Here is a 26074-nt window from a genome sequence, read left to right on the forward strand (position 1 = left end):
GAACTTTATTGTAAGTCACAATACAGTGCAGCGTAAAACTAACTGGCTCATGCCTTGCCTAATCACAGAACAGTGTTTGTCCTTAAATTTCTTTAATATGCCACAATGAATATTAATTTCTCTATCCTCCACTGTCTGGAAAGGCCTAAAGGTTAATAAGTGCAAATATTCCTGTGCAGTTAGAATGAGCATATCGCGATCACACATACAAACTCAATTAACCAGATGAAAGAAAGGAGCTGAAAGCTTGTCAGGTTCAGAGGAATGTGACATTCAATTGTGCCATGTACCAATACTCATTTAAGAATGCTAACAGTGAATTTCCAGTGAGGAGGGTCAAGATCCACAATATTTAACCAAATCATTATGCATTCTCCAAACACACATAGGCAACAAAGTTCTCATTACTCTCCTGAGCAATAACAAGAATGAACTGTACACACTCTCAGAGGGAAAAGAGAGTATTAAAGCAAGAATGAATGCAATAGAGTGAAGCCCCTGGCAATCCCGGGCCCCCTGCTGCTCCCAACATAAGAAACCCTTAGCTGAATAATGAGTTTCTCCATTTTGGTAAATCCCTGTGTATGAGATTGGTGCTGCACTGTTTTTGTGTGCAGTGTTGTAGGTTACTATGCAATCACATTTCGAAGCAGAACTATTCATGCATCTTCAGCTTGTTTCCATAGTTGGTACGGATTAACTTCCTATGATAAATGTGCCATCTGGATATTCTACAGAGCATTTAGTTCAGTTTTAGTTAAGTAATACCTAGAACACAGAAGGCAGAATGTTAGGTACTGACAGCCTCTGTGACCATTCACTTTAGCCAGCAGCCAAAAAGCAGCATTAATATTCTTCAGAAATAAAGTCATCTGGTTTGGAACAGCATGAGGGTACGTAAATGACCGCAGATTTTTTGTTTTGGTTTGGTCAACTATCCCTTTGAGTGTTCTTGCTTCAAAATGATTAAAAGCAAACAGTGTGCAGTGACTTGAAAGAGTCATTAATAACCCTTTACAATAAGGTTGCATTTGTTAACATTAGTTAACTACATTAGTTAATATGAACTAACAATGAATAATGCTTTTACAGAGTCTAGTGTTAATTTCAACTCATACTAATACATTTTTACCGTTAAAAGTTATAGGTTAACATTAGTTAATACATTATAAACTATCATGAACTAACAATGAATAATTATATATTTAGATATTAAAATTAACCAAGATTTATAAATGCTGTTTAAAATTACTTTTCAAGGTTAGTTCATAATATGTTAAAAAGTGTTAACTGAGTGTTTCTAAGTCATTCACAGACAAATCTATTTCTTTATTTTGCACATTAATTGAGAATGAACAAGGTAGGCACATGGCTTTGTATTAAACACTACAAATAAAATGCAAAAAAAAAAAAAAACATTTATGTCTTTCAAGAAGATGACTTTCTGGTGTATTTTCTGAATGCTCTCAGGTAACAGTGTTATAGGACACTGTTGTCTGTTATAAGGGCCATATGTTCTGCTTTTTGTCAATTTCTCCTCAAATCTTTCTTGTGCTGTTCCTCCTCGGTTTGTTTTCATCTGTCTTTCTCTCCAGGGAGCACCACAATCAGCAGTGGATGATGGAATACGAGGACCTGAAGCAACTAAAGAATTCCCAACACCTGCCACACACACACACACACACACACACACACAATTTTCTTTTGCCTGTCTTGGTGGTGACTTTCCATTGACTTCTATAGTTTTTATACTGAGCTAGTTCCTCTTCACCTAAACCTAACCCTCTCAGAAACCTTTCTGCATTTTTAGATTTTCATTACGACACACACACACACACACCACCCCTTCTTCCGAATTCTTAGCGAGGTAGCTGTGAATGCCCAATGTGTTTTGTTTTGTTTTGTATTTGTCAGCAGAAACAGGTCTGCCGCTGCCCTCTGTTCAAATTCAACTGTACATGCTCAGCCTTTAAATATCTCATCCAAGGACCATCCTGTGCATTGTGGATGCAAATGAACAAATTACAGTGACAGGATGGGATTGTGTGAGGCTGGCAAGTGGCAACCTTGTATCTCACCTTGCGGTGCAAGAAGGGACTGTATCTGTAACTGTCATCACAGCAGGACAGATCAATCCATATCCCTCAGCATGTGCAGTCTTGGTGACAGGGCTGATGAAGCCATGACCTTTTTTAAGCATAAAGAGGAGGAGGAAATGAATGAGAGGGTGGGAGCGGGACTAGAGTGGAGGATGGCTGTCTAGACGTTAAGTGAAATAAATGTGATGCTTACTGTGAAATGTCATTCCCAGAGTCGGTTGTCTAAATCTAGAGCTTCAGAATTGGAGAAGTAATTTTCCAAGAAATACAATATCTCTCAATAGCATTTCAGTTCAGCAATTAAAATCTGTCATTGTCAGTCTCCACCATCAAAGCTTGTTTTTATATCTAAAGATTTGTTTTTCTAAAGTCAACTCAAGTGCATAGCTTGCATTTGAGCAAGCTTGACTATTTGAATTGCTCTTAAATATTTGGCAAACAGTACTGCAACACAAGAGTTGACAGCAGGTGTCAGTAAAAGCATTATTTGTTGGCCTTCATCTTTTTTGCATGCATTTCTCTAAACACAAATCAACATATATTAAGAAATACACTTGACAAAGAATTACTACAAATTGTGACTGGACAGAATGGCATCTTTTCCAATGAAATTTGGGTTTAAATTCTGTGTATAACATATGTCTGTATGTAGAACTGGTAGAAGTATGAGGTTGCTCTGAGAGTATATATGTATATATACATCTAGGTGTGAAGGTATAACATCTTACAATAATATGAATAGTTCAGCCAAAATGAAAATGATGTTATAATTTACTCACCCTCATGTAATTCCAAACTCATATGACTTTCTTTCTTATATAGAAATCAAAAGGAGATATTTCTATTAATATCATGGTCCAATTTTTTCAATAGAACAGCAGTGGACAGTGCTTCACTTTAAAGCTTCTCTCATAGCACTCATGCACATACAATGAATGTCAACATTTTCACTGAAAAATTATTTACATTTCGGGTTATTTCTCAACAAAACTTATCGTATGCCTTCAAAAGATGAATATGTCACACGAATTTCATGGACTACTTTAATTATAATTTTGATTCCTTTTTAAGCTTTAAAGTAAGCCCCTATCCCACTGACATTGTATTGAAAAGACGTACCTTGATTAAAAGACCCCCTTTTGTGTTCTACATAAGAAAGTCATATGGGTTTTGAATGAGGGTGAATAAATTATGACAGAATTTTCATTTTTCAATGAACTATCCCTTTAACTGTTGGTGTAATCTTTAGCAATTTGATGTGATGAATGGTGAAAACATGTAAACACATGCATAAAACAACACATGTATGCACATCCATAAAGCTCTAAATGTATGCTGCTTGTGTTACTGTCAGAGAATGGGAAGCATAAGACCACTAATGATTTGACTGCATTTTCTGGCAATGCCATTAATGCACACATTTGAACACCTTGTATTATTCTGAAACACCTCCGTTCTGCAGACATCTTACACTCGTAAATTGTATATCAACGGCAACAGTTTCAATGCTTGATTTTGCAGGTGGTCTCCGGTTTCCATACTGTTGTCGTGTTATCGCCCTCTTTGACTTTACCACTGGCAAAAGCAGAGGTACGGTATAGGAAAAGCAGAAAATAACAAGCTAGTCGTTCCTTTTTTGTTTTAACTTATTCAGTAAGCATGCAGTGGAGTGTCAGTGTGAGCTGTCAGCATATATTCTCAAAGTTTGTAAGCTTCACTGTATGTGTTGCTTTTTGAGTATTTGAAATTCAGACCTGCAATTTCAATCAACCTTGGAGACACAAAGACGGCAAAAGACAGAGAGTATAACACAAGACTGAGTAAACAAAACATGCTGAGAATTTTTATTTATATATTTATTTCATTAAGATGTAGGAAACAAAAAAGTGAGGATAATTATGTCCAAATATATATATATTTTATTTGTATTTGTTTTTTACAGAAAGAGAAATTAGTGAGCTATATTCGTGAGCAGTGTATTTTTTTATTAGTAATGGAATGAAATGAAAGCTATTTAATAATTTATTTTTAAACAAATCTTGTATTGTCGAACCAGTGATAATTTATTTTAGATTTCAGTTATTATAGATTCTGAAAGGGTAAAATCCCATGTTGATTTGCTGTAATGGAAGTGCACAGAAGCATATAATGAAATTATCAGCATGAGCAAGTGTCATTCTCAAATTATACCCTTAAACTTGTTTAATTGTAGTCACACATTATAGATTAAACAGTATATTGAATTTAAAGGGAATGTGATGGATATTTTTTTTTTCAGAGGTTTGATCATAAACAATGTACCTATTAACTAATCAGCTAATACATCTAATTAATTTAAGATGGTGAGACATTATAATCAGTTTCTAAAATACACAAAAAGTAATTGAAGCCCATATGTCAGTCTCCATAATGGATGCTATACAATAACTGTTCCCCTTTTCACCCTCTGCTTTTTAGTTAAATCATATGTGTTTGCACTTCTTATTAGGCAGTTTTGATAAGACGAGTCACAGAATTTCCTTTGGCTCAGATGTGCAGATTTTGATTATGGTTTCTTGGCATGGCTCAGTGTCAAGTAGTGACAAGTCAGATATTAAGAAATGGACAGGCTGATGGGCAAACTTACTGTAAGCTGCAATAAGTGGCAGTTCTTCTCAGAGGTAGCTCTTCTAAAGAAATCTTCAAAATCTTAAAAGTAATTAAATTAGGTAATAGGGCCTCCTCATAGCAGTTGCACTGTGCCTGTACTGTATATTAAATATGATTAAAGTTCAAGTTGTCTTTTAAAAAAAATGTCAATCAACACACTTTATGTGTAACAGTTAGCAGAAACAACAATCAATCCATAATTCCAAAGCCATTCAAGTATATTGCAGTGATACTGATTACTTTGGAGGCCTTCATTCTTCAGAGAAAGATTTGTTGTTTAAAACCTGAATTTCACTAATTGGCTGCATTGTGCTGTGTGTCTAAGTTTATCACCCCTTAAAATAATAGTTTGCCCAAAAATGAAAATTCTCTCATTATTCATTATGCCATCGTAGATGGGAATGACTGTTTCTTCAGCAGAACACAAATTAAGATTTTTAGATGTGGATGACTTTTATGGTGCCTAAATATGCCTTTTGGACCGTCAAATGGCCAGCAGCCTGATGGCACTTGTTTACTTACATTATAAGGACCTACAGAGCTTCAACATTTTTCTAAAAATCTTAATTTGTGTTCTGCTGAAGAAAGCCAGTCATACACATCTGGGATGGCATCAGGGTAAGTGAATAATGAGAGAATTTTCATTTTTGGGTGAACTATTCCTTTAATAGCTGCCGTAGGAGGAGCTTTTTCACACAAACTGTCAAACACAATTAGCCACTGCTTAACTCTCTGGCTGTTTTGGGTCTAAAGTCTTCAAATCTTTAAAGATCCACACAACTGTCTGCTGTAAGTAAGGATAAAACATTTTACTCATAGTGAAAGTGATGTGTGTCATTTCTGCGTCACTGGCGGCACCATAAGATGTGTTCAAAGTTGTCAATATACATTAAACTGGGATAGGAGAAAAAATTTGGATATAGAAAAAATTAATCTTTAAAATATGTTCCAATGACATCTAACAATGGCAAGGAAGAATTTGCCACTTTTCTCTTTTCTAAAAACTATTCTTTTAGGGGGTTTTATCTGACAGCTGTTTAATAATAAAAAAAAATAAATAAATAAAAATTAAAAAAAAAACAGCGGTCAGTGGGGCCTTATTGTATTTAAAAAATAAAAATAAAGAAAATACAGAAACTGAAAGAGGCTAATGCCAAAACACAAACAGGCATTAGTCTATCCATATGCTTCAGCATACATCACCTTAAAACATGCTTATAACATTCACAGCATTTTATGCCTTTAACACATGCTTAAATCACACACTGTATTTTATGCATATTTAACCAGGCTTTAAGAACATGTATTATAGTTTAAACAATTGAATTCTCATTGAACACGTATCACACTTATTCACTAAACTGGAACAAACTCTGGGCTATATCTCATTAAATAAGACATGATTAATACCAAATACAAAAAACATACCCAGAAATCACATGTGCATCCTTCAAAAATAATCCATTACAAACACTCAGTTTTAACATATGACTTCTGAATTCTTAATGCAATTTATGAGCATTTTGTGTGAAATGTGATGTTTATCCAAAGAATTATCAAGGATGAACAAAACCGGGAGCTCTATTGCAAAATGTTTTCACATCTCTAACCAACACGCATGCCCGAGGAGTTCTTAAAGGGGCCGCGTCCAATTTATGACTAGAGTCAAACTACATTAAATTTCTCTACTTGGCTACATTCTCCCCTGTTAAAAGTCATTGTCCACGATGACTTGATGTGTATTTTTCACTTCTTTAACAGCTTCTGTAAAGAACACACTACCCAGGCTTGTTAACACCTGAGAGAAAAACTGCATGCTGATTTTGACTCATGAAATGGGTTTGAGTGTATGCCAGCACTGGCTCTCTTAATTCTTCTTGGTGCTGTTACAGGCTTTTTCATCTCTGGTTCAGAGAATCTAGGAGCTGTGCCAGTGTCATTCTCAACCCTCTCTGGATCAGACACTCTAGGAGCTGTGTCATTGCTAGACCCAACTGTCTCTGGTACCGAACCATGTTGTTCAATGTTCTGTGGAATCAGTACAGGTTTACCTATAAGGTCTTTAGTGGCTGACACAGGGTTCATATTCTCTGTCCCTTGCAGATATGTGACCTGTAATAACAAAACAAAATCAGGATCAGAATGCACAACCTCAACCTGCTCAGAAACAGATTCTGCCCTTGATTGTGGTGCTGTGGGGGAACAAATTTCAGTCACCTCTGGCTCAGGAACAGAGTTAACACAAGTGCACAAGTAAACCCTATGGACTCTCTTTATAAGACCAGCCTCAAGGGGCTCAACAGTATGTATGGTCTCCTGCACATCTATGACCCTGTATAGAGTAGGACCCCATGAATCCTGTATTTGATTTCTACCCAAAGGTCTGTGATGCAAGTATACCTGCTGACCCACATCAAGCACAGGGCAATAGTCCTTGTCATTCAAAGTGGCAAGTCTCTCAGCAGCCTTGTGTTCAGCATAATCCTTGGCTTTTTCATGAGCTTCTCTCAGTCTGTCTTGGTGAATCACTAACCAATCATGTTTTCTGTCCACAGTTTGCTCTTGACCTAGCAGTGCATCTACTGCAAGATGCGGGTTGATTCCAAACAGCAAGTAATGTGGTAAGTAACCAGTGGTTGCATGTGGTGTTACATTATATGCATAAACCAACTCAGGAAGGTGTTTTGGCTACTGCTTCATCTTTTCAGGGGTAACTGTACGTAATAGATCATGGAGCATTCTGTTGAAGTGTTACCCTGTGGTCGATAAGGTGTGGTGCGTGTTTTCTTTAAACCATACATCTTACATAGCTCAGAAATGCTTTCAAAATTTCTGACCTGCTCAGAATGTAATCATTCAGGCACACAATATTTCATGAACCACTCTTTCAGACGGGTCTTGTCAGTGGAATCAGCCCTCTGATCCTTGGTTGGAAATACCTGTGTGAACTTTGTGAAACAATCAGTCACAATTAACACATTCTCACAGCCATCAGAGACAGGTTCAAGCACAGTAAAATCTACTGCCACTATTTCAAGGGGCCTTGAAGCCAGAAAGGGCTTCATCTTGGTTAAGATGCACCTTTGACATTTTTTAATCCACTGCTCCACATCATTATACATGCCAACCCAGAAGCATTGTTGCCTCAACAGGTTTAGTGTGCGCTCAATGCCCTGATGTCCCATACTGTCATGAACACTTTCAAGGACCTGTTCTCTTGGACATGAGGTTAAGAGCAGCTGTTGACATTCCCCACAATGTTGGTCATTAACAATGTGATAAAGCAAGCCATCCAGCTCTCTAACACACTTCCACTGCTTTATCAGTGACAGTGCAGACTTTGATAGGCCAGATCTCTCATGAGTAGTGGGCTTTTGTTTACATTCCCAAAAGGTTCTGAAAGCACTGAGATTGGGATCTTTCAATTGAAAATCCTTCAGTTCAGCTGTTGTATAACCCTGCAGAGTAGGTGTACTTCCTTGAGGGTTACAGCCTTCCTCTACTCCACATTCTAAAGCACGAATCTGTCTAACCCTACAGCACTTTTCACCAGCCATCACTAAGTCAGGCTCTAAGGCTGTTTCTTTGTTTATTATATTGCAGATGGCAATACAGTCAACATATTCTGCATCCTCAGGAGTGGCAGGCTCCCCTGCTAATGGCCACCTAGAGAGGGCATCAGCAGCTGAATGGCTAATTGAGCGATTCATCTAGAATCAATTGCACCAAGCTTGGCCGTTTTTAGATGGCACAGAGGGTTGTTGTCTGTTATAACCACAAAATTGGAACCCAGCACATAACCACAGAATTTTACAGAGATAGCCCACTTCAGGGCCAGTAGCTCAAGCTTCATGCTACTGTAATTTCTGTCATTCCTTTCTGCTTTATGAAGTCTCCTAATGGCATAAACTATGACTCTCCTACACTCACCCTGCTGCTGGTATAAGACAGAAACCAGGCCCTCACTGCTTGCATCAGTCTCCAATGTAAAAGGAAGATTGAAATCTGCATACCCTAACACAGTAGCAGAAGCAAGCTTCTTCTTCAGCAGCTCAAACACGGATTGGCACTCTGATGACCACAAAGCACTAAACTCTCTCTTTCTGGTGCCAAACTGCTAAATCATGGAGGGGGACAGCAATTCTAGAAAAACCCTCAATGAACTTTCTGTAGTAACAACTCTAAGAACAAGCGTAATTCCTTAACTGTACTAGGAATTTTCCATTGCTTGGCCACTTCAAATTACCTGGATCAGTACCAGTACCTCAAGTTGAGATCTGATGACCTAAGAAAGTTACTTCTTGCTGCAAGAAATTACACTTTTCAGTGTAGAGAACTTTGAGACCTGTTTCTTTTAGTCTTTTAAAGACTACTTCCAGTCTCTGCAAGTGCTCTGGGAAAGTGGGTGAGTACATTAATATGTCATCAAGATACAATAGAATGATCTGAAAAATTAGATCACCCATGGAAGCCTGCATAAGATGTGGAAACATTGAAGGTCCATTGCAAACCCCAAAGGGCATCCGCGAATACTCAAAGATCCCAAATGGAGTCGTAAACGCAAACTTATATCTGTCTCGCTCGTGGGAACCTGACGATACCCACTAGCTAAATCAATGGAAGAAAAGAACTTTGCTCCTTGTAGTGCATCAAAGCTTTCATCTATCCTAGGCAGAGGAAATGCATCTCGCTTGGTCTTTTCTATTTATTTTTGTATCCCCTTTTCTCCCAATTTGGAATGCCCAATTCCCACTACTTAGTAGGTCCTCATGGTGGTGCGGTTACTCACCTTAATCCGGGTGGCGGAGGACAAGTCTCAGTTGCCTCCGCTTCTGAGACCGTCAATCCGTGCATCTTATCACGTGGCATGTTGTGTATGACACCACAGAGACTCCACATGTGGAGGCTCATGCTACTCTCTGTGATCCATGCACAACTTACCATGTGCCCCATTGAGAGCGAGCACCCCTAATCGCGACCACGAGGAGGTTACCTCATGTGACTCTACCCTCCCTAGCAACCAGGCCAATTTGGCTGCTTAGGAGACCTGGCTGGAGTCACTCAGCACACCCTGGATTCGAACTCATGACTCCAGGGGTGTTAGTCAGCATCAGTACTTACTGAGCTACCCAGGCCCCCATCTCTCTTGGTCTCTGCGTTCAGCTGCCTGTAGTCGACACAAAGCCTGAGACTGCCATCAGTTTTCCTATCTTGCATGATAGGTGAAGCATAAGCACTAGTGCTTTCTTGGGTCACTCCTTTCTTAAGGAGCTTGGTGATATGTTCTCTGACTTCCCTATACTGTGTGGGTGGGATACGCCTATAAGGCTGGGCCACCGGTACATCATCCACCATGTGAATCTCATGTTGCACTTTGTCTGTAAAACCGAGGTCTTCATCCTCGAGAGCAAAAACTTCAGAGTACTTCATCAACAAATCACTTAGCTCTGCCTGCTATTCAGGAGTACCACCAATGTGTAGTTTGTTGAGAAACTCTTTGGAGCTGTCCTCCAATAACTGACTGTCTTTTGTGTTTATACTGATCTCTTCAATATCAGCAGAAATTCTCTGAAATCTCACCTCACATGTCACCTCACAGGGATCAAGGCATGTCTGAATCCAATGTTTGTGTCACATCCTGTCTACTGAGATACCTTCATCTGATTGATTTTTGAAGGCAGTATAGATGTATCCTTCGCTGCCTATGAAATCCCACAATACCGTGCGCGCAGCAGAGTATGTGAGCGGAGCAGAGTAGAAGTGGAGCGAGGAGTGGAGAGGCATGATTTTACTTGGAGCGAGGAGTGGGTTTTTAAAAAATCAGAGCGTCATTGTTTTCTATCATTTCAAGAGTGCTCCATTAATGCTCCACCACAACACAACACCTGTTAAAGGCCCATAATGCAATAATTCACCACTGGTTAAGCAGTGTTAAACACTACTGGCATGAAGGAAAGATGGAATTTCTGATATAACCATAAAAATGTGATAAAAAAATCTTGCGGCACTCTGTAATATTCGACGTCCCGCGCAAATTTTACTTTCACTTTCACTCTCTGTATTCTGTTCACACTCTCTATTATTGAGGTAAGCTTGTGGTAAAGCTTGAGTTAACTACATGCTTGTGTCTCATCTCTTTATTCCGACATCAGCTGGCATATATTGAAAATTAATGATTGGTTGGTGAAGGAGAACACGAGTGGGGAGGTAACTGCCATGATCAAAAGTTTGTTGTGAAATCCTAAAAGAAGTGTCCAGAAACGATGATAATCTGTTCACATGTGGAGAGAAAATCTAAAGGTCAGTAATACATAAATAGGCCATATCTCTCTCTCTCTCTCCTATTAAATATTTTGAATAATCATATCATCATTCTAATCGAACGCATCGCAATCTTAACTGTAGGCTATTATGTCCCGCATTAAATAGAACTGAACTTTTAACGACCTAAAACACCAACTGAAAAAATCAATATATTAATATGTTAGTTTGACTTTGATCAGTTGCCATCTAAATTTATTGTAGTGCTGTAGGCTAATTTATGCATTATACATTTGCAGATGAAGAAGCTCAGCAAACGCGAACAGAGAGGTAAATTTAAAATCTTTAAAAATTTAAAAAGCTAGTATTTCTAAACGTGAACTCTGCATTAGACATATAGTTTTGATATAAGGCAAGGTTAATTAAAAGAAGTGCAATAATAGAAAATAATAGGCAATAACTAGGCAATAGGCCTAATAATGTTTTTTTATTTATTTATTTATTTTTACTTATTAATTTGATTTAATGCTTTGTTTTCGTTCTCGTCATTTTTTTTTCCGTTTGGTAATTTATATTTTTAATTAAAAAACATTTTTGTCTAGTAATTTATTTAATTTATTAAATCCAGAGAATGTTGCAGACATGTTTAAAAAGTAAGCTATAAAAGTAATTTAATTTAGTTTTGGGCTAATGTTAGTGTTCCAATAAAGCACATTGTAGCTTTTCTTCTGGTATTGTGCATTTATTTTCATTTAATACATCTTCTGCATAGAAGGTTTTGATATTTAAAAGCATACTGAAATAACTTTACAGTAGAGAGGTAGTTAGGCACTAATTTTGCCATGGAACGAACACGGAGTGGGTGTTCTCTAATCCAGGAGCGAGGAGCAGGAAATGGACAACCCGGAGTGGAGTTGGAGTGGAGTGATTAAAGAACGCTTTGAGTGCGGAGGGGAAATTATTGTACATTTACCCCATTACATTTACTTGAGTACATGTTTGGAGAAAATGTACTTTTAAGTGTAGGTTTAATAGTGCGTACATTTTACTCTTGCTCAAGTTCATTTCTAATGAATGTTCATGTGGATTATTTTGATGCACCCTAAATATGCATTTTGGACCGTCAAAAAATGGAGTACATTCACTTGCATTGTTTAAAGGAGCAGGCCTGAAACGAAATCTTAAATTCTGTTTTGATGAAGAAAGAAACTCGGATACATCTTGGATGGCCTGAGGGCGAGTAAATTATCAGCAAATTTTCATTTTTTGGTGAACAATTCCTTTAACACGCATATTAGGTGGTTTTCACACTGGGCTGCGGTCCGAATCCAAGCGCGATTGTTCAATGTGCCCCCCACAGCATTGGTCTGGTTTCAGACTCATGATTCTGTCGAACCCCGGTGCTTTTCCATCATCAACTTGCGTCATCACAAATATGCACATGATGGAAAGCACAATGCGGGTCGCTGTATTTTTGTGTTTGTTATTAATTTTGTGTCATTATGCACACCAGAGTGAAGGACACTTGTGCCTCTGTGCTTCACATGCTGTAATTCAGCAGCTGTACATGTCCAGGGGAAGGAGACTATATCTGATGCTCACAAACAATCTTTTTTGAGGACACAGCTGGTCAAGGACAAGCTCACTCATTCACATATAAAAGGCACCTCACCTTTTATGGGTCCTGCAACATTTCCCTGCCACTCATAATGCACGTGTGTGTTTGTTTTTGCGCAACTGATGATGTCATCATGCTTAAATCGTCCAAAACGCATGCGCAAGACATTTTACTTCCTGAACAAGTGCGGACCCGAGTACAGGTTGCTTTCTCACTCATGTGAACCGTGCCACAGTTCCAGTGCAACCGAACTCAGACCACCTCCAACAGGTAGTCTCGGGTTCGGTACTTTGGTCCGCTCCCCGGTCCGCAAAAGAGCTTTTACATTACCATCTTTTCGTGCGAACAAGTGCGGACCCGAGTACAGGTTGCTTTCTCATTCATGTGAATCGTGCCACAGTTCCAGTGCAACCGAACTCAGACCACCTCCAACAGGTAGTCTCGGGTTCGGTACTTTGGTCCGCTCCCCGGTCCGCAAAAGAGCTTTTACATTACCATCTTTTAGTGCGAACCGTGCTCTGTTTCGGACTAAACTGCCAGTGTGAAAGCCCCATTAAAAACGCGATGGTTATAGCATCTCCTGTTAAATCAGCTGCGATTTGAAATTATACGGTTCAGACAGTCTCTAAAAAACCGGTGCATGCTTACTAAAATTATTACGGTAACCTTAAGGAACAACAGATGCGCGTTGTACACATTCTTTCAGTTGGGCAGCGAATCCCCGCATAATGACAAAATATGATGCATTATATTTTGATTATGCAATCTTTTGTACATTTTGTTACAGATTATTTTATAACAGCCTATGACCAAAATGCCCATCCCTAGAAGACACCGGCAGTAGTTTATGCAAGCTGCTGTTCTCATGATGCTGTGCCCTGCGGGCTTCCATTGTGCCGCGCACAGCACATTTTAGTTTATAAACAGATTTAGCGCTTATAACTTTCTTCTTCCCAAAAATTCAGAAATATGATGTATTTTTATTTATTTATTTTTTTTTTTGTACTTTGCAATTATGGTGAAAAATAACTGTAGTGAAGTTGAATACTTCATTGTTAATCAACGCAAGTAAAAGTACTATTATTTATTTATACTTAAAAAATGTAGAAAATGTGAAAAATTTACTCAAGTTCTGTAATGAGAGTAGTTGTAATTCGTTACTTTCCACCTCTGCTAGTCAGCATTACAGTTATTTCAGTCAATGAGTCAATATGGTATTTCAATTTTTCTGGGTGGAGTGACCTTAACCCTAACCCTAACCTTGTTAATATGATGGAAACACATTTCCCATAACACAAATCTAATGCATTACAATCCTCAGCCGCTGGGTTGGCTGTGTTTGGGAATGTTTCATCAGCAGGACATCGGTTCAAGTTAATCCCGATATGGCTCCAAATCCTGTGATTCAAGTAAGATTTTCATCATCAACACATATTTATCTCTATGCAGAAATGTGGGTAAAAGCTCCACATAGGCATTTCCCATAGTGGTCCTCACTGAAGCATTTTAAGCAAACAAAGACATTGAGAATTTAATTGCAGGGGGAAAACTTGCTCTCATTGACTCTGAAAGATTAACCATTAGATGAATTTGAGGATATGGGAAATGGCCAGCAGAGGAGAAATGCTGCAGGGTGCCATGGATCAGTTTCCTTCTAATGGCCCAGCATCGTTAAAAGCTTTTCTCCCCCTCCTGGTTGTGACTCAAAACATAATTGACCTGTAGGGCCCTTAATGAAAATCACTTATCACAAGCCTCAGAAATTGCACTTATCACAAGACTCTGAAATTGCATCATCTTATCAATGAGCCATGCAGTCTGACTGGTCACAAGTCTACAGATGCCTGTATTGTTGAAGGTCATATTCCACAAACCAAACAAGCCCTCCCCATTTGATGCATTGAGATTACCTGTGAAACAACCCATTAGAAATAATATGTTTATTTGTACAACGCCTTTTTTTTTTTTTTTTTTATCTCAAGTAGTTTCACGAGATATTAAAATGACAGAACTGCAAGGTAACACTGCATTTCAATGCATTTCTTCATGCATTTTAACACATGAAGTGCAGAAGAAAACCTGCAAACCCACATTAAAATGTCATTTAAAAAGCATATCTAAAATAATTAATCTTTTACTCTTTGGAGGGCTACACTGTTTTGGGACGGTGAGCTAAAACTGGAGCGTGATAACCTTTTTACCTAGAGTTCTGTCAGCATCCTTACACCGGCATGAGCTGCGAGTTTGTATTGATAGAGTGTCCAGTGCGGCAGACATGGATGCCCTTTGTGTTCTAATTAGCAAAGCCGTGAAAAATGAGCACTGCTGCAGAGCAGATAAATGCATTTGTCAGAGTGTGACATGCACTGTGTTAACAGAGCTATTTCAGCACAAAATTCTTCCTGGTGGTGTGAGGTCATGATGCTACCTACAGGGGTCAGTAGCAGGGTGAGAGGAAGATAATATGTTAGGGAACTGCCTTAGCCTGGCACTTAAACAAAGGATAATAATGGCAAACAAATATTTGAAGATTCTATAGCTAATAGCCTACAATAACAAATAATTTTACCACATACTGATCTATGGTGTGAGCCTCATTCTGACTGGTCACAAATCTACCAGAAAAGATTCAGAAATATAATTCTGAAATTAAGTTGTTAAAAAGGTTTAAAAACTAATCAAAGGACAATACTTATTTAGAAAGCAGAATGCATGTTAAGGAGCTCATAAGAGTCAAACACAAATCCATGCAAAGCCTTCAAATCACACTGACCAGAACATTATGCATACAGAGCCTCGTCATCACTCTCACAATAGGTGAGCTAGATCCACAGGTGCAAGCAGAGGGACGGGGGTCTAATCTTGTCATAGCAGAGGCAGAATCTGAGCTAGCTCCAATGTACCTTTGTGAAGATATCATGGCGTCATGTTCTGAGGCTCAAACCAATTGGCTCCACCCCAGCAAATTCAGCTGACAGACTGAACTGTCAGATAAGAGTAGGCCAATCATTTATTTAGTGCAGCTACCTGAAAAAGAACATGAGAAAAAAACAAATGTATACTCTCTCCCTCTCCTCTGGAACACTTGGGTCTTACAATCCTCTGTGATATGTGAAAATGATTTATGGGGAATAGAAATAGGCAGTTATCACAGTCGGGTATCAAACCTACTAAGTTGTTTGTTTCTTCAAGTTGATTGTTTATTTATTGCCATCTTGCCAAATACATGTGCCGATTGGTTTTTGCTCAAGCCACTAAATAATATTGGATATTATATTACATATATTGTAAAACCAGAGGTCAGGTTCCTCTCTAGTTTTTTTTCGTCACTTAAGCTTGCTCTCTGGGGGCTTTAAGACATTAAGGCATGATTTTCTATAAAGCTGCTTTGAAACAATTGAGTATTTTTCTCAAGAAAATCATGAAAATTGAAAGTTCATATGAGTTTTTCTCATTACAATCAAACAAAATAAATGCAGTACTGTTTAAGTTACTTTATTATAGAGCTCTACTATTTGTTTCTAATGTCAGACACTGTTGTGTCATTTATGATTTGAAAGACATTTATGTTAAATCCTTGAAAATGCTTGAGCGAAACATATGTGGGCGTTGTCTTTTTAAACCGTATCGTATAGTGAAATTTGTGTATCATTGCATGCCTAATCTCTATATATATATATATATATATATATATATATATACTAACATTAAATGTTTCTTAATTACCCTAAAAGGAACAGTCAATCAGAGGAATTGAAAAATAAACTTGTAATGGGGAAGTTTTAATTAAAAAAAATATTTTTGAAAAAACAACAGCTTGTTGAAGATAATTCATATGCATTTACTATAATGTCCTGGCATACCCATTGCACCACACATCCACTTTGATAATGTATTAATTGTTTAGCAGTCCTTTGGCTTGGAAGATCGTTACCTTTTCCATTAGGGCATTCTCAGAGATTTGTGCACACTCAACTCATATTGTATTCCCATTTTCAAACTCTTTGACATTTTCTTGTTAAAAATCTTGTTTAAGTGCCAGTGTTTGTTCTTATGGTGGAGACATATTTGTTGCTTGTGGCGGTAAACAGTTTAACAATCAATAAAAAAAGGTCAGTGCGGTAATGAAAATAAGTGCAGTGCAGTATAGAGATAGGAATATTGATTTAATTACAAAACAGCTATGAGGGATGCTCAACAATTACATGGTGTGTCATAAAGTTAATAACGATGATCTTTTGCTAAGGTTTAGGGCAAGGTGAAGAGACAGTATAAATATCCTTCAGCATATTTCTCATTCAATATAATCTGCTTCGTGTTGGGCCCCAAACCACGGTGGCATCTTACTGTTCTCACTGAAATGGTAAAACAACTTTCCCTTTTAATTGAAAAGCACTAACAAACATCCAAACAACAATAAATAATTATTGAAGATTACTTGTCCTTAAGGGAACCGCTTAACAATTCACATTGCTAAGTAACAGTTTGACAGACAAGCCTGCATGATTTAGTAATAGCTTGGAGACAAAGAACTCTCTCCCAATACAACTTGAAATAAAATAATTCTGTCAGGAAAATTCAGAAGTATCTGTGTGGAAGGAGATTGACTACTACTAATGTCACAGTCTGTCTCCCTCATTTTCTTCAAGGGCTCTTATTTTGAAGTTTTCCCCTGCACTACATTTCCCAGAATTCACTGCCCTAATCACTTCCATCTGTTCATCGTCATCCTCACCTGCCTTCCATTCCCTCATTAATTTTCTGTGTATAAATACCCTCTAGTTTTGTTCAGTCATTTGTCAGCCCTTGAAGTGTTGTGTTGAGTTTATGAAGTGTCATGGTGTGTAGTTAGTTTGTAATGTTTAGTGTTTGTTCCACTCCAGTGTTTGTTCCACTGCAGCGATTATAATTAAAGTTTTGAAAGATTCTACTCCTGCGTCTTGTCTCTTCCACTCCTTGGACACCAACGTTACAACTAAGCTTAGAGGTCTGCAAGATCTGATTTAATTGTATCCAATTTGGCCAGAATATGCAAGTGAGGTGTAATGGTGAAGAAATAGGTGCTTATCAAAGTTAGGTTTCAACCTACACAGTTGTTTGTTCAGCTTCATTGTTTGCTCTTTGTCATCTTCGATGAAGCATTAAATTAAAATGTTTTCCAAGTTTTTTTAAAACATGCTTTGCTTTAAGAGCATTAATCAGTTGTTGTTTTTGGTGTGGGAATGTTTAAAGAGAGGTTAAATCCAATAAACTGTTGTGAGTCATCCAATTTGTAAGTTATATAACCTTAATGTATATCATTGTATTAATAATTTCACATGTATGATTATTCCTGAACTTCAATTATACAAAAACTAAAGAGTGGTGAAATATGTGTAAAGGTCAGGGGGGTTCAAATAATCTGAAATGCCATTAAGGTCATTGTCACAGAACTTCAGGTTTGGGTATGGAAGGAGACGGGGAGCAGTGGGAGGCTTGTGGGACCTCTCTCACTGCAAATAACGGGCTCGAGCCACTTATCCCAATTTCTAGCATCCTCATGTATGAACTTAGGGATCATGTTTTTCAGGGTTTTATTAAATCACTCCACCAACCCACTGGTTTGTGGGTGGTAAACACTGGTGCGAATCGATTTAATACCTAATAATTCATACAGTTCGTGTAGAGTTCATGACATAAATGTAGTGCCCTGGTCAGTGAGGATTTCTTTCAGAATCCCCACTCGGGAGATTATTCTGAAGAGTGCCACCCCAACACTACGTGCTGAGATGTTGTGCAGGGGCACTGCTTCCGGATATCGCATTGCATAGTCCACCAGAACTAATACAAAGCGATGTCCGCATGCGGTCCATTCTAATGGCCCAATGAGGTCCATACCAATTCTTTCAAAGGGTACCTCGACTAACGGTAGAGGACGCAATGGCCGGTGGATTCACCAACTGACATTCACGTCATACCTCACACCACCTGCGTACGTCCCCGTGAAAGCCCGGCCAAAAAAAATGGGCCATTATTTGGTAAAGTGTTCTTTCCTGTCCTAAATGGCCAGCCATTGGATTATGGTGAGCCGCCTGGAAAAGCGCTTCCCGACAGCTCTTTGGGACTAATAACTGGGTTATATTTTCTTTTGTTTGAGTGTCATGTGTCACTCGATACAACCTATCTTTGATAACTGAAAAATACGTGTAAGTGAGCGTGACGTTAGGCTGGAGCTGTTGACCATTGATTACTCTCACTTGGTCAAAAGCTTGTTTGAGGGACTCATCACATGACTGCTCTAGAGGGAAATCCCCCTCAGGGAATTACCTGAGGGCGGGGACCTCCTCCCTTCCGTCATCTTGACACAGATCCAACGTAGATGGCCTGGCACTGCCTCCCAAGCCATAGCATCACACATCACACACCGAGATATTATTTCACAAGACCCATCTGCACAAATTTCCCTAAATAAATTCTTAAAATCAGGCCAATTCATCCCCAAAATCAGCAGATGCGTGAGGCAGGAATTAACAACGGCCTCCACTCTATGTTTTCTCCCCCTGAATAGTATCTCAATGGTAACCACCGGATACATGTGAATATCCCCATGCACACACCACACCTTCACCCTATTATTTGTGCCCAAAGCCCCGTCTTGTAACAAGTGTTGGTGGATGGAGGTTTGAGAACAGCCAGAATCTACCAAAGTTTGATATGTATCCCCCTGGGTACTCACCGGTATCCGAAACACCTCAGCTCAAGCAGGGGTAGCCTGTGGAGCGTCGGGAATCCAGACCAGCATATCCACCACCATTAGGGCAACAGTCTTGGAAATGCCCTCGATCCCTGCAGCTCTAAAAGACCAGCCCAGGCCCCCCTCCTACACCCATGGGGATGGACTTGCCTACCTGGGAGGGATAGTGGAGAGAGGTAGATTTTGTTTATTCTGGGAGCCTGCTCCTACATTAAACATGACTTCTTATTGCAGCCAACTGGAAAAATGTCATGTAATTTAACTCTAGTCAAATATTGGACGTGGCCCCTTTAAGACTGGAGTTTTGCGACACCTCTCATGTTAGAAACATAAGAACATACATTGTGCAAGAGAGCTCACGGTTTTGTTCATTGGTTGAGAATTCCTTAGGTAAAGATAAAATTCTACACAAAATGTTGTTAAATTACATTAAATATGTATTCACAAGAGTAATATGTTAAAATTGAGTGTTTGTTATGGATAATTTTTGAAGGATGCATATGGATTGCATATGTGGAGTTTAACCACGTTTTGGCACACATGTGAGGACTGGGTATGTAAATAGGATTAATCATATCTTATTTAATGATTTATAGCCCAGAGTGTTTTATAGTTTAGTGAATAAGTGTTATATGTGAAAATATGTGTAATGAGAATTCTATTGTTTTAAACTGTTATACAGTGCATCTGGAATGTATTCACAGCGCTTCACTTTCTCCACATTTTGTTATGTTACAGCCTTATTCCAAAATGGATTAAATTCATTATTTTCCTCAAAATTCTACAAACAATACCCCATAATGACAATGTGAAAGAAGTTTGTTTGAAATCTTTGCAAATTTATAAAAAAAAAAAAAAAAAACAACAACAAAAAAAAAAACCATCACATGTACATAAGTATTCACAGCCTTTGCACAATACTTTGTTGAAGCACCTTTGGCACCAATTACAGCCTCAAGTCTTTAAGTATGATGCTACAAGCTTGGCACACCTATTTTTGGGCAGTTTCTCCCATTCTTCTTTGCAGGACCTCTCAAGCTCCATCAGGTTGGATGGGGAGCATTGGTGCACAGCCATTTTCAGATCTCTCCAGAGATGTTCAATCGGGTTCAAGTCTGGGCTCTGGCTGGGCCACTCAAGGACATTCACAGAATTGTCTCGTAACCACTCCTTTGTTATCTTGGCTGTGTGCTTAGGGTCGTTGTCCTGTTGGAAGATGAACCGTCACCCCAGTCTGAGGTCCAGAGCGCTCTGGAGCAGGTTTTCATCAAGGATGTCTCTGTACATTACTGCATTCATCTTTCCCTTGATCCTGACTAGTCTCCCAGTTCCTGCTGCTAAAAAACATCCCCACAGCATGATGCTGCCACCACCATGCTTCATTGTAGGGATGGTATTGGCCAGGTGATGAGTGGTGCCTGGTTTCCTCCAGACATGACGCTTGCCATTCAGGCCAAAGAGTTCAATCTTTGTTTCATCAGACCAGAGAATTTTGTTTCTCATGGTCTGAGAGTCCTTCAGGTGCTCCAGGCGGGCTGTCATGTGCCTTTTACTGAGGAGTGGCTTCCGTCTGGCCACTCTACCATACAGGCCTGATTGGTGGAGTGCTGCAGAGATGGTTGTTCTTCTGGAAGGTTCTCCTCTCTCCACAGAGAAACGCTGGAGCTCTGTCAGAGTGACCATCGGGTTCTTGGTCACCTCCCTGACTAAGGCCTTCTCCCCGATCGCTCAGTTTGGCCGGGCGGCCAGCTCTAGAAAGAGTCCTGGTGGTTCCAAACTTCTTCCATTTACGGATGATGGAGGCCACTGTGCTCATTGGGACCTTCAATGCTGCAGAAATTTTTCTGTACCCTTCCCCAGATCTGTGCCCCGATACAATCCTGTCTCGGAGGTCTACAGACAATTCCTTGGACTGCATGGCTTGGTTTGTGCTCTGACATGCACTGTTAACTGTGGGACCTTATATAGACAGGTGTGTGACTTTCCAAATCATGTCCAATCAACTGAATTTACCACAGGTGGACTCCAGACAAGTTGTAGAAACATCTCAAGGATGATCAGTGGAAACAGGATGCACCTGAGCTCAATTTTGAGTGTCATGTCAAAGGCTGTGAATTCTTGTGTACATGTGATTTTTTTTTTTTTTTTTTTTTTTAATAAATTTGCAAAGATTTCAAACAAACTTCGTTCACATTGTCATTATGGGGTATTGTTTGTAGAATTTTGAGGAAAATAATGAATTTAATCCATTTTGGAATAAGGCTGTAACATAACAAAATGTGGAAAAAGTGAAGCGCTGTGAATACTTTCTGGATGCACTATATATGTCCTTAAAATCTGGTTAAAAATGCATAAAATGCTGTGAATGATATAAGTATGAATGAAGAAGATGTATGCTGAAGCATATGGGTAGGCTTATGCCCTGTTTGTATTTTCTTTTGACATTAGCCTCTACTGTAGTTTGTTGAACCATATTTCATTTTTCTATTTCATTTTTTGCCTTTCATTGCACTGTATTTAATTTTTGGTATTTTCTTTATTCTTTTTTTTATATATGGCCCATCAACCGCTGTTTTTTTCTTTCTTTTTTATAAACAGGCATCAGAATAAAACCTCAAAAGATATATATATATTTCCCCTTTTTCACCCAATTTGGAATGCCCAATTCCCAGTGTGCTTTTAAGTCCTCGAGGTCGTGTAGTGATTTGCCTCAATCCTGGTGGCGGAGTATGAATCCCAGTTGCCTCCATGCATCTTATCACGTGGCTTGTTGAGCGCATTGCCACGGAGACATGGAGGCTTCACGCCATCCACCGCGGCATCCGCACTCAACTCACCACATGCCCCACCGAGAACGAACCGCATTATAGCGACCACGAGGAGGTTACCCCATGTGACTCTACCCTCCCTTGCAACTGGGCCAATTTGGTTGCTTAGGAGACCTGGCTGGAGTGACTCAGCACGCCCTGGGATTCGAACTAGCGAGCTAGCGAACTCCAGGGGTGGTAGTAAAAAGATATTTTTGTATCCTTTGTTAATTCTTTACAACCCACCGGCTACATTTTTGGTCTTTTTTTTCTTCTTTTTTTTTTTCTTGTTCATCTTCAAATATAGTAGAGGTGAAGATAGGTGCCTGTGGGACACAGAGTGGAGGCTGTCTTCAGTGGTGCAGTGAACAGGCATCGGCCAAAGGTGACATGGCAAGGTGACAAGACTGCTGGACGAGAGAGAGAGAGCACCTGAGTTCTGCTGATTCCACAGGGGTACTGTTTGTTGAGACACCTATCCAGTGACTTTCTGCAAGCAAGAAAATTAGTAGATTATACAGACATTCGGCAACATATCCTTTGGAAACTTGCTCCCTCGCTTGCTGTGAGCCTGGCAAGTGCAAGGGCAGTCCAGAGGCTCAGCCAATATCGATACTTGTCGTTACTGATTGCACCAGCTGGAAAATGTCCTGTCACTAATCTAAAAATTAGTGGAGTAATGGTCTCTTGTTTACTTGATACAGGAAGCCAAGTCAGTACTATTTCTGAGAATTTCTTCAGAGAACACCTGTCTGGGGAGGATGACGATATGTTGTCCACAGTAGGTTTAGACATACCTTACCTAGGTTATCTTGAGTTGGAGGTTGAAACCATGGGTATTACCCTACCTGAGTGTGGTTTTCTAGTAGTCAGAGACTCACAAAACTCTTCTGCTGTACCAGCCCTCATTGGCATGAGGGCATGGTGGATGATGTACCGGTGGCCCAGCCTTATTGGCATATCCCACCCACTCAGTATAGGGAAGTCAGAAAACATATCACCAAGCTCCTTAAGAAAGCACTAGTGCTTATGCTTCACCTATCGTGCTAGTTTGGAAAACTGATGGCAGTCTCAGTCTTTGTGTCAATTACAGGCAGCTGAACTCAAAGACCAAATAAGATATATTTCCTCTGTTTAGGATACATGAAAGTTTTGATGCACTACAAGGAACAAAGTTATTTGCTTCCACTGAATTAGCTAGTTGATATCATCAGTTGCTGTCCATGAGCGAGACAGGCATAAGACTGCATTTATGACTCCATTTGGGATCTTTGAGTATTCTCAAATGCCATTTGTGGTTTGCAATAGACCTTCGACATTTCAAAGACTTATGCAGGCTTCCATGGGTGATATAATTTTTGAGATCATGGTAGTGCACCTTGATGACATATTAGTGTACTCGCCCACTTTCCCTGAGCACATTCAGAGAATGGAAGTAGTCATTTAACAGACTAAAAGAAACAGGTCTCAAAGTTAAAGCTGAAATGTGTCATTTCTTGCAGCAAGAAGTAACTTTCTTGGGTCATCAGATCTCAGCTCTAGGTTTTGGTACTGATCCAGGTAAAGTTGAAGCGGTCAAGCAATGGAAAATTCCCAGTAGATTTAAGGAATTGCGCTCATTCTTAGGGTTCTGTGGTTACAACAGAAAGTTCAATGAGGGTTTTTCTAGAATTGCCAGGCCCCTCCATGAACCTATGTATCAAGCAGTTTGGCACCACAGAGAGAGAGAGAGAGTTTAGTGCTTTGTGGTCATCAGAGTGCCAATCAGCATTTGAGCTGCTGAAGGAGAAGGTTACATCTGCTCCTATGTTAGGGTAAGCAGATTTTTTCCTTTCACATTGGATACTGATGCGAGCAGTGAATACCTGGGTGCTGTCTTATAGCAGCAGCAGGGTAAGTGTAGGAGTGTCATAGCTTATGCCAGTGTAGAGCCGAGGAGGGCGGGGCCGGGCTGGAATGAGACACACCCGGTCCCCAATCAGCCTGATGGGGCGCGCGAGGGATAAAGTCAGCCGGGGACGACAGTTCGAGAGAGAGAGAATTGCAGGCAGCTCTACTGTGTGTTTTTAGTTGTGCGTTTTGGTTGTGTTTTTTGTTTATTACATTATTATTTATACTATTAAGCCGGTTCTCTGATGCGCCGTCGCGTGGTCCTCGAGCACTACTCCACCCTCTCAGGTGGACTGTAGCCGCACCTCCCCGGGCGGACCGGAGTCAGAACGCCGACCCCAAGTGGACAGAACGCCCCTCCGCGTTCCCGGCGTCCCGTGGGGACTCTCCTCCACCCCTGGCAGCAGCCCTACCACTCCAGGTGGTCGGGGAGTCGCTTCCCTCCTCCCCCCGCGGACGGCGGTCTTCTCTCGACCCCTCCGTGTTCCCGGGGGACGGCAGGGCACTCCTCCGCCCCCGGCAGCGGCTCCCTCGCTCCAGGCGGTCGGGGAGTCCCGTCCCCACTCGCCTCGCGGATGGCGGCCGTTCCCCGCGTCCGGGTGGTCAGGCTACTCCTTCCCCCGTCGGACGGCAGCGGCGCTCCCCTGGGTGGACGGCAGTGTCGAGGACCCTGCGACGGGAATCCCTCCTCCTTCCCAGGTTTTGGCACCAGTGTAAAAGATGAGGTGAGGAGCAGTTTTTCCTTCTTCAGGTGAGGCTTTATTTTCCCCTCTTGGCGACACCAATTTACAGTTTACCTTCACACACTAAACTGACACTAACACACACAGCTTTCATAAATAAACTTTCACTACTAGAAAAATCCTTGCTCTGGCTCGGCTCTGTCGTAACCAGTCTCTGCCTCGACTGAGTGTCGCTCTATTTATGCCGCTCTCCCCGTGCTCACTGAAATTAGAGACAGGTGTTAGACATAATTTAGCTCAGGTGTAAGCGCCCTTACCGCTTTCTTTCTCCGGAGAGATGCTTGACCACGCCCCCGCTGCCACAGCCAATAGAAGACTTCGTAAAGCAGAAAGGAATTACATAAATTACAGTAGCATGAAGCTTGAGCTACTGGTCCTCAAGTGGGCTATCTCTGAAAAATTCTGTGGTTATCCACGGGGTTCCAAATTTGTGGTTATAACAGATAACAACCTTCTGTGCCATTAAAAAATGGCCAAGCTTGGTGCATTTGAGCAAAGATGGATTGTTCAATTAGCTGTCTTTGATTTTGAGGTGAAATACCACCCAGAACGGCATAATGCAGCTGCTGATGCACTCTCTAGGCAGCCATCAGCAGGGGAGCCTGCCACTCCTAAGGATGCAGAATATGATGACTGTATTGCCATCAGCCATATGATAAACAAAGGAACAGCCTTAGCGACTGACTTAGTGATGGCTGGTGGAAAATGCTGAAGGGTTGGACATATTCGTGCTTTAGGGTGTGGAGTAGAGGAAGGCAGTAACACTCACGGAAGTTTGCCTACTCTTCCAGGTTACACAACAGCTGAATTGAAGGATTTTCAGATGAAAGATCCCACTCTCAGTTCTTTCAGAAACTTTTGGGAACATAAAAAAAGCCCACCACTTGTGAGAGATCTGGTCTATCAAAGTGTGTACTGTCACTGATAAAGCAGTGGAAGTGTGTTATAGAGTTGGATGGCTTGATTTATCGCATTGTGAATGACCAACATCATGATGTGGAGTGGTGGATCAAAAAGTGTCAAAGGTGCATCTTAACCAAGATGCCACAGCCAAGGATACATCCTCCTATGAAGCCATTTCTGGCTTCCCCCTTAAAGTAGTGGCAGTAGATTTTACTGTGCTTGAATCTGCCTCTGATGGCCGTGAGAACAAGTTAATTGTGACTGTTGTTTTCACAAAGTTCACACAGGCATTTCCAAACAAGGATCAGAGGGCTGATACCACTGCCAAGATCCTTCTGAAAGAGTGGTTCATGAAATATGGTGTGCCTGAA

The 26074-nt window shown here is 40.2% G+C and overlaps 1 long non-coding RNA gene across 1 annotated transcript in view; it reads right to left on the reverse strand.

The window, feature by feature from the left end:
• Positions 1–4061: 4061 nt before the first annotated feature.
• The window catches only part of LOC127439610 (uncharacterized), a 33389-nt gene continuing 11376 nt past the window's right edge, over positions 4062–26074 (reverse strand). Inside the window, exons 3-4 of the long non-coding RNA XR_007896998.1 lie at positions 19343–19514; positions 4062–6860 (exon numbers count right to left, since the gene is read on the reverse strand). This is a non-coding gene — a long non-coding RNA (uncharacterized LOC127439610). The remainder of the gene's footprint in view (positions 6861–19342; positions 19515–26074) is intronic.

The sequence above is a fragment of the Myxocyprinus asiaticus genome, chromosome 4 (genome assembly GCF_019703515.2).
Source record: "Myxocyprinus asiaticus isolate MX2 ecotype Aquarium Trade chromosome 4, UBuf_Myxa_2, whole genome shotgun sequence".
NCBI lineage: Eukaryota > Metazoa > Chordata > Actinopteri > Cypriniformes > Catostomidae > Myxocyprinus > Myxocyprinus asiaticus.